Consider the following 8,817-nt stretch of genomic DNA (forward strand, 5'->3'; position numbering starts at 1 on the left):
TGTCACCTCAACAATCAACGATTTTTTGAAAACGAACGACGTGTCAACAATGGACGATTTGTGTGAGTATTTTCCATCGTTAACAGTCGTTCAATGGTGTCACACACAACGACGTCGCTAACGATGCCGGATGTGCGTCACGGAATCCGTGACCTTGGATATATCGTTAGATATGTCGTTGCGTGTGACGGGGCCTTGAGACTGAGTATGGGATATCCTAGAGGCAAAATCCACAATCAATCTGGAAGATACAGTTAGGTCCAGAAATATTTGGACAGTGACACAAGTTTTGTTATTTTAGCTGTTTACAAAAACATGTTCAGAAATACAATTATATATATAATATGGGCTGAAAGTGCACACTACCAGCTGCAATATGAGAGTTTTCACATCCAAATCGGAGAAAGGGTTTAGGAATCATAACACTGTAAAGCATAGCCTCCTCTTTTTCAAGGGACCAAAAGTAATTGGACAAGGGACTCTAAGGGCTGCAATTAACTCTGAAGGCGTCTCCCTCGTTAACCTGTAATCAATGAAGTAGTTAAAAGGTCTGGGGTTGATTACAGGTGTGTGGTTTTGCATTTGGAAGCTGTTGCTGTGACCAGACAACATGCGGTCTAAGGAACTCTCAATTGAGGTGAAGCAGAACATCCTGAGGCTGAAAAAAAAGAAAAAATCCATCAGAGAGATAGCAGACATGCTTGGAGTAGCAAAATCAACAGTCGGGTACATTCTGAGAAAAAAGGAATTGACTGGTGAGCTTGGGAACTCAAAAAGGCCTGGGCGTCCACGGATGACAACAGTGGTGGATGATCGCCGCATACTTTCTTTGGTGAAGAAGAACCCGTTCACAACATCAACTGAAGTCCAGAACACTCTCAGTGAAGTAGGTGTATCTGTCTCTAAGTCAACAGTAAAGAGAAGACTCCATGAAAGTAAATACAAAGGGTTCACATCTAGATGCAAACCATTCATCAATTCCAAAAATAGACAGGCCAGAGTTAAATTTGCTGAAAAACACCTCATGAAGCCAGCTCAGTTCTGGAAAAGTATTCTATGGACAGATGAGACCAAGATCAACCTGTACCAGAATGATGGGAAGAAAAAAGTTTGGAGAAGAAAGGGAACGGCACATGATCCAAGGCACACCACATCCTCTGTAAAACATGGTGGAGGCAACGTGATGGCATGGGCATGCATGGCTTTCAATGGCACTGGGTCACTTGTGTTTATTGATGACATAACAGCAGACAAGAGTAGCCGGATGAATTCTGAAGTGTACCGGGATATACTTTCAGCCCAGATTCAGCCAAATGCCGCAAAGTTGATCGGACGGCGCTTCATAGTACAGATGGACACTGACCCCAAGCATACAGCCAAAGCTACCCAGGAGTTCATGAGTGCAAAAAAGTGGAACATTCTGCAATGGCCAAGTCAATCACCAGATCTTAACCCAATTGAGCATGCATTTCACTTGCTCAAATCCAGACTTAAGACGGAAAGACCCACAAAGAAGCAAGACCTGAAGGCTGCGGCTGTAAAGGCCTAGCAAAGCATTAAGAAGGAGGAAACCCAGCGTTTGGTGATGTCCATGGGTTCCAGACTTAAGACAGTGATTGCCTCCAAAGGATTCGCAGCAAAATATTGAAAATAAAAATATTTTGTTTGGGTTTGGTTTATTTGTCCAATTACTTTTGATCTCCTAAAATGTGGAGTGTTTGTAAAGAAATGTGTACAATTCCTACAATTTCTATCAGATATTTTTGTTCAAACCTTCAAATTAAACGTTACAATCTGCACTTGAATTCTGTTGTAGAGGTTTCATTTCAAATCCAATGTGGTGGCATGCAGAGCCCAACTCGCGAAAATTGTGTCACTGTCCAAATATTTCTGGACCTAACTGTATGAAAACAATATCACGTCACTTTAAAATTAAACGTTTATGGGACCCTCAAAGCTTCCATGTTAGGGGGATTGACCACGTACACACAGGAATCAGAGGCGATAACATCAAACGACTACTATTACAACAGAAGTGTAAATGGATCACCATATTGGGAACAAAACCGCCATATGGGTTAAATTAATCTAAGGACCCGACATTATGGAAATGAACGACGTTACACAGATCAGCGATATTGTACGCTTCTGTGGTCGCTCATCGTAGCACCAAGGATTTACACGTTGCGATGACGCTACCAGCGCTGGATGTGTGTCACTAACAACGTGACCCAGACGATAGCGATGTCGCAACGTGTAAAGTACCCCAAACCCTTGCTCCCTTCTTATAGAAAATCCTGGTTCCTTGAGTAATAGTTCCTGTCTTAATGTGTATACGCAGGGGCGGACTGGCCCACCAGGAGGTCGGGAGAACCCCGGTGGGCCCCTGATATTGATGGCCACGCCCCCCTACCCCATTCTGGGTCCCTATGGATATGTGTGAGAGGCCCCCCCCGGCCGGTAATTTCACTAATCATATCGGCACATTGCCGATATGATTAGTGACAATCCCATTCCTTCTGGAGCGGCAAGCAGGGAGAGCGATCTCCAGCTCTGCCTGCTATCACTGTCAGTGCCTCGTGGCTCTGACTCATCTGCGCAGCCAGCGACACTGCAGGAGGAAGCAGTCTCAGAGCGATGACTGCTTCCTTCCTGTGCAGGTGCTGGCAGCATCCTGCTGCGCGCTGCGGAGGACGGACCGGCGTCACCCCACTGGCTGCAGCAGCACGTGAGTATAAAAGGCGGGGGCCCCGGGGGAGGGTGCGGGGGCCCGGGGAGCGAGCAGGGGCCCCGGGGGGGTGCGGGGGCCCGGGGAGCAAGCAGGGGCCCCGGGGGGGGGGTGCGGGGGCCCGGAGAGCGAGCAGGGGCCCCGGGGGGGGTGCGGGGGCCCAGAGAGCAAGCAGGGGGCCCGGGGGGGGAGTGCAGGGGCCCAGGAAGGGTGTACAAGGGCCCCGGAGGGGGGGTGCGGGGTCCCGGGGAGTGAGCAGGGGCCCCTCATACTCACCTGTCTGCAGCCTCCCGGTGCCATGTCCGCTCCCGGTACCGCGGCTCCGGCTGTGTGCAGACGGCCGGGACACCTCCGATAGCTGCAGGACCTGGCGCTGATCACCTGATGCGGTCACCTGATGGAATCAGCTGACAGTGATAGTGACAGCGGTGACGCTGGCTTTTTACTACCCGGCCGGCTAAACTATCAGCTGATGCCGTCAGGAGACTTTATCAGCTGATTACCGCCGGGTCCTGCATTGATCGGTCTGACAGGAGTCTGCACAGAAGTGTGTAGTTTGTTTTGGGGTTTTTTTTGCACTGATGCATCATCTGATTGTATAAACGGCTTTAATACAATCAGCTGCTGTGTCATGGAATTCACATTCTTGATCCTGACACATCATCTGATTGCTCTGCCTTCCAGCAAACGATCAGATGATATTGGATCTGGATTGAACGGCGCGGGACCCTGACCCAGGATTACTGCGGAGGGGGGTTCTTTATTTCAATAAAGATGGAGTAACTAATTGTGTTGTGTTTTATTTCTAATAAAAATATTTTTCTGTGTGTTGTGTTTTTTTTTTATCTTTACTAGAAATTCATGGTGGCCATGTTTAATATTGGCGTGACAACATGAATTTCGGGCTTAGGGCCAGCTGATAATATACAGCTAGCTCTAACCCCATTATTATCCAGCGAGCCACCCGACATCAGGGCAGCTGGGAGAGTTGGATACAGCGCCAGAAGATGGCGCTTCTATGAAAGCGCCATTTTCTGGGGTGGCTGCGGACTGCAATTCGCAGAGGGGGTGCCCAGAAAGCTTGGGCACCCTGCACTGCGGATTCCAATCCCCAGCTGCCTAGTTGTACCTGGCTGGACTCAAAAATATGGCGAAGCCCATGTCATTTTTTTTTTAATTATTTCATGAAATTCATGAAATAAAAAAAAAGGGCTTCCCTATATTTTTGGTTCACAGTCGGGTACAAATAGGCAGCTGGGGGTTGGGGGCAGCCCATAGCTGCCTGCTGTACCTGGCTAGCATACAAAAATAAGGTGAAGCCCACGTCATTTTTTTGGAGGGCAAAAAACTCCTGCATACAGTCCTGGATGGAGCATGCTGAGCCTTGTAGTTCTGCAGCTGTCTGCTCTCCTGCATACACTAGTGGAGAATGAAGAACATATTGAAGAAGGAAATGACATCAGATCTTTTTTTTAAACAATCTTTAATGGCATTGTTCACTGATAAAAAAACGCATAAAAAAGCAGTGAGCAAAAACGCAGCCAAAAACGTGGTAAAAACGCATCGCGTTTTTACCGCGGGTGCATTTTTGTGCGTTTTTCTGTGTCAAAAAACACCTAGTGCGCACATACCCTTAGTGTGCAGAGAGCCGCGGAGGATGGAAGACAGAGGAGAGGCCACCGGTGCTTGGAGCAGGTAAGCGCTCAGTGAGCCGAAGATGCAGGGAGAGGCGCCACATAACATGGCAGCTATATGGGCCAATATGGGGAGAGGGGCCACATTAAGATGGCAGCTATATGTGACTATGGGGAGAGGCCACATAAGATGGGAGCTATATGTGGCTATATGGGGAGAGGCCACATAAGATGAGAGCTATATGTGGCTATATGGGGAGAGGGGCCACATTAAGATGGCAGCTATATGTGGTTATATGGGGAGAGGGGCCACATTAAGATGGCAGCTATATGTGGCTATATGGGGAGAGGGGCCACATTAAGATGGCAGCTATATGTGGCTATATGGGGAGAGGGGCCACATAAGATGGCAGCTATATGTAACTATATGGGGAGAGGAGCCGCATTAAGATGGCAGCTATATGTGGCTATATGGGGAGAGGAGCCGCATTAAGATGGCAGCTATATGGGGAGAGGGGCCACATAAGATGGGAGCTATATGGGAAAAGGAGCACATGGGATGTGATCTGCTGGGGAAAGAGGTCATAATGGGATGGGATCTGCTGGGGAAAGAGGACATAATGGGATGGGATCTGCTGGGGAAAGAGGACATAATGGGATGGGATCTGCAGGGGAAAGAGGCCATAATGGGATGGTATCTGCAAGGGAAATAAGCCATAATGGGATGAGATCTGCAGGGGAAAAGAGGCCATAATGGGATGGGATCTGTATGGGGAAAGAGGCCATAATGGGATAGGATGTGTATGGGGAAAGGAGCCACATGGGATGGGATGTGTAGGGGAAAAGAGTCCATAATGGGATGGGATCTGCAGGGGAAAGAGGCCATGATGGGATGGGATCTGTATGGGGAAGGTCGTCCATTCCTATTTTAGCAGGGCTCCTTTAGTAATAATTTTTAAAAACTGTAGAAAAATCATTTAATACAATAAAAGTGACAGTGACTGGAACAACTGGTGCTGGACAGGAGAGTGCAGGTATTGGAGGGGAAGGAGATTTTACTTTAAATTACTTGTATTTTTTGGTTGAGGAAATTGCGTGAACATGGGTGTGGTTACAGAATGGGTATGGTTTTCAAATGGGCGGGGTTTACAGAGAACCTGTTAAAAATTTGAATCCCACCCCTGCTATATACAGTACGGTAATTGCATGGTGCTGGTGGGCCCCAAGATTGATTTTTCCTGGTGGGCCCCAGGTACTCCAGTCCGCCGCTGTGTATACATGTAAATATACATAAAATACACATTTCTATGAACTTATAATCACTAATTATCTCCACTGTCTTCATATATTGTTATATTGTTTTTAATCGTTTTTTAATTTATTTCCAGTGATGCACCTTTTTGCTATAAACACAATCAGACTTGAGTCTTCCCCCTTAATATATGGAAGTATCATCTGAACATCCAAGATGTGGGGCCACGGATGTCAAATTAAGCAATCTGAAGAATCTAATATAACAACAATAGAAATATATATTATGATATGTACAGTATGAACATGTTTACCCAATGTATAAATACTGATCTGGGGTTCTATTATTTGAGTGGGTAGATCGTGATATATACTGATATATGGTGGCATGTAACATGAGATATATATGCACATTGCATGTACTTCATTGGTGTACAAGTGGTTAATTTCATCATTTCACCAGTGCTGAGGTGCGCGTGCTCGCTGCCCTCCTACCTCCCCCCAGATCACGCCACTGTCTGGGAGCCGTGCGCACTGGCAGACAAGCACTCAGTAACTGCGCATACGCCGGTCTCATAGAGTAGTGGTGGTTCTGCGGCGAGGTGGACAGCAGCGTGCATACGCCGGCATCTCAATGCTAATGGTGACAGCATGGTGAGTTCACTGGTTAAGGGGGATAATAACCGATGCATGCTAGCCCCCTGAGGATGCAGCTAATGCGAAATGTGCATTGGGGAGCAGGCAATCTCTCCTGTTATGGGTAACAGCTCTTTACCATTACCTCCTTTAACCCTTAAAGGGAAATTACTTTGTATTCGATTATGAATCTTTTCATGGTGATGTATTTGATCATGTATTTTTTGGCAGACCTGCATTAATTATGTGTATCGTGCACGGAGTATCTTGTTTTTAAAGGACCTAATAAAATATATATGTTTTAGCTTTATGCGTAAAAACTCCTAAGTCCCTTTTTGAATAGTGTGTACATATTTGGTATCGCTGCATTCAGAATTGTCTGATCTATCAAATTCTAAAATAAATTAAGCAGATCGGTAAACGGCGTAACGAGAAAAAAAAAATAAAAACGCCAGAATTACGCTTTTTTGGTCTCCGTGACATTGCAATAAAGGCCCTGTCACACACAGAGATAAATCTGTGGCAGATCTGTGGCAGATCTGTGGTTGCAGTGAAATTGTGGACAATTAGTGCCAGGTTTGTGGCTGTGTACAAATGGAACAATATGTCCATGATTTCACTGCAACCACAGATCTGCCAAAGATTTATCTGTGTGTGTGACAGGGCCTTTACATGCAATAATAAGTGATCAAAACATCGGATCTACCCAAAAATGGTATCAACAGCTAACAACCTACAATTGTACCGGGATAGTCAAAAATTATAATTCGTGAAAGAAAAAACAAATCGCTTTAAAATACACTTTATTATCTAAATATTAAAATTGCCCAGGTGATTCACCCACACACACAATTATCACTGGGAAGTATAAATATATATCCGGGAAAATAGATACCAATCTGTACCAAATAATATATACAGTTGAAGGTAGAGGTCAAAATGTAGGGTCTCACACTGTGGATATTAAGACCCTGTTAAGTAACTGCAACTGACCCCTACCTATCAACGGAGGGTATGACGCCTTAACGTAGCTGGGCGCCCCCGTTCCTCGACGGCTATCCCTCCCTTCCCCTGCAATTACCCTACCATATAAGGGCAATACATGTACTACCAATGCTGTTTTTGGATGTCAATATATAATAAACCAAAACAATACAATTGGTTGGTCTTATTCTACCCTCAACGAAATCTAGAGGAGGAGGGCTATGCTTGAATAAGATATGCTACAATCCCTGTTTTTACCACATTAACCAGCTCTTTTTAAAATTTGATACAAATCAGTATGTCTGATTAATATAGTACAATATAAAGCTCTCATCTATATCAATTGAAAATAATCCACAAAATCAGGGATGCAAGCATCACATATAAGTCCAGACCAAACAAAACAATACATTAACCTGCATTAGGTAGACATAGTACCCTGGAACAATGCCAGTTTACCATCCTAGTTATAATAAACAAATGTCATGATTATTTTAGTAAATTAATTATTATAATTATTATTATTTATTATTATAGCGCCATTTATTCCATGGCGCTTTACAAGTGAGAGAGGGTATATGTACAACAATCATTAACAGTACAAGACAGACTGGTATAGGAGGAGAGAGGACCCTGCCCGCGAGGGCTAATTCATCACTTCCCTTGTTAGAGTGCATCTGCACAGCCTCGACGCGTTTCTCCGCCCTCTTTTTCGGTTCATCAGGAGACCCAGGGAGAAAAGAGAATGACAACCATTCAGAAGTGATAGATGTCTTCTATGGTAGTGGCTGCCGCCATGAAAGTGCCGATTTAAATAGATCATATCATCTGATAACAGGATACCGAGTATCTAAATACAGAGCAGGCTTCTGTCTCCTAGGATCCACCGCGCATGTCCCAGTGAGTTCCAACACTAGAGCGTGTCAGTGCTTGCCTGCGCATGCCCGGATACGGCGCCATGGCTACCAAACCAAACTTCCTGTTACGATATCATGTCGTGCTGCCGCGCATGGGCAGCCGCCACAGGAAGCGTAGTATAAGTAAAGCATCTGCTTCACGCATACCACTGACGATCACCATGACAACCAAATCCAACTTCCTGTTGAAACACTAAACAGCGCTACTGCGCATGGGCAGCAGCACATAGAAGTATTATGTACATGAACCGCCGTCATGGCAACCCATATTATTCAGTCCTCCATATTATCTCATAACAGATCCAAAATAGCATTAACCCCATACATCCCTTCTCTCACTATCATTAGTTAATCAAAACTTATATAATGAGGTGCCATTGTAACACTGTTATTGATCTCACTGACTCGCTCTCATTAATACACCTGCTCTTGAAAAACATTATTATTTGGTACGGATTGGTATCTATTATCCCGGATATATATTTATACTTCCCTGTGATAATTGTGTGTGCGGGTGAATCACCTGGGTAATTTTAATATTTAAATAATAAAGAGTATTTTAAAGCGATTTTTTTTTCTTTCACGAATTACAAAAATGGTATCAGTAACAACGTCACCAGAAAATGGCGACACAAGCAAATATTTTTTTTTTACAAATTTCAGAATT

The sequence above is a fragment of the Anomaloglossus baeobatrachus genome, unplaced genomic scaffold (assembly GCF_048569485.1).
Source record: "Anomaloglossus baeobatrachus isolate aAnoBae1 unplaced genomic scaffold, aAnoBae1.hap1 Scaffold_2533, whole genome shotgun sequence".
NCBI lineage: Eukaryota > Metazoa > Chordata > Amphibia > Anura > Aromobatidae > Anomaloglossus > Anomaloglossus baeobatrachus.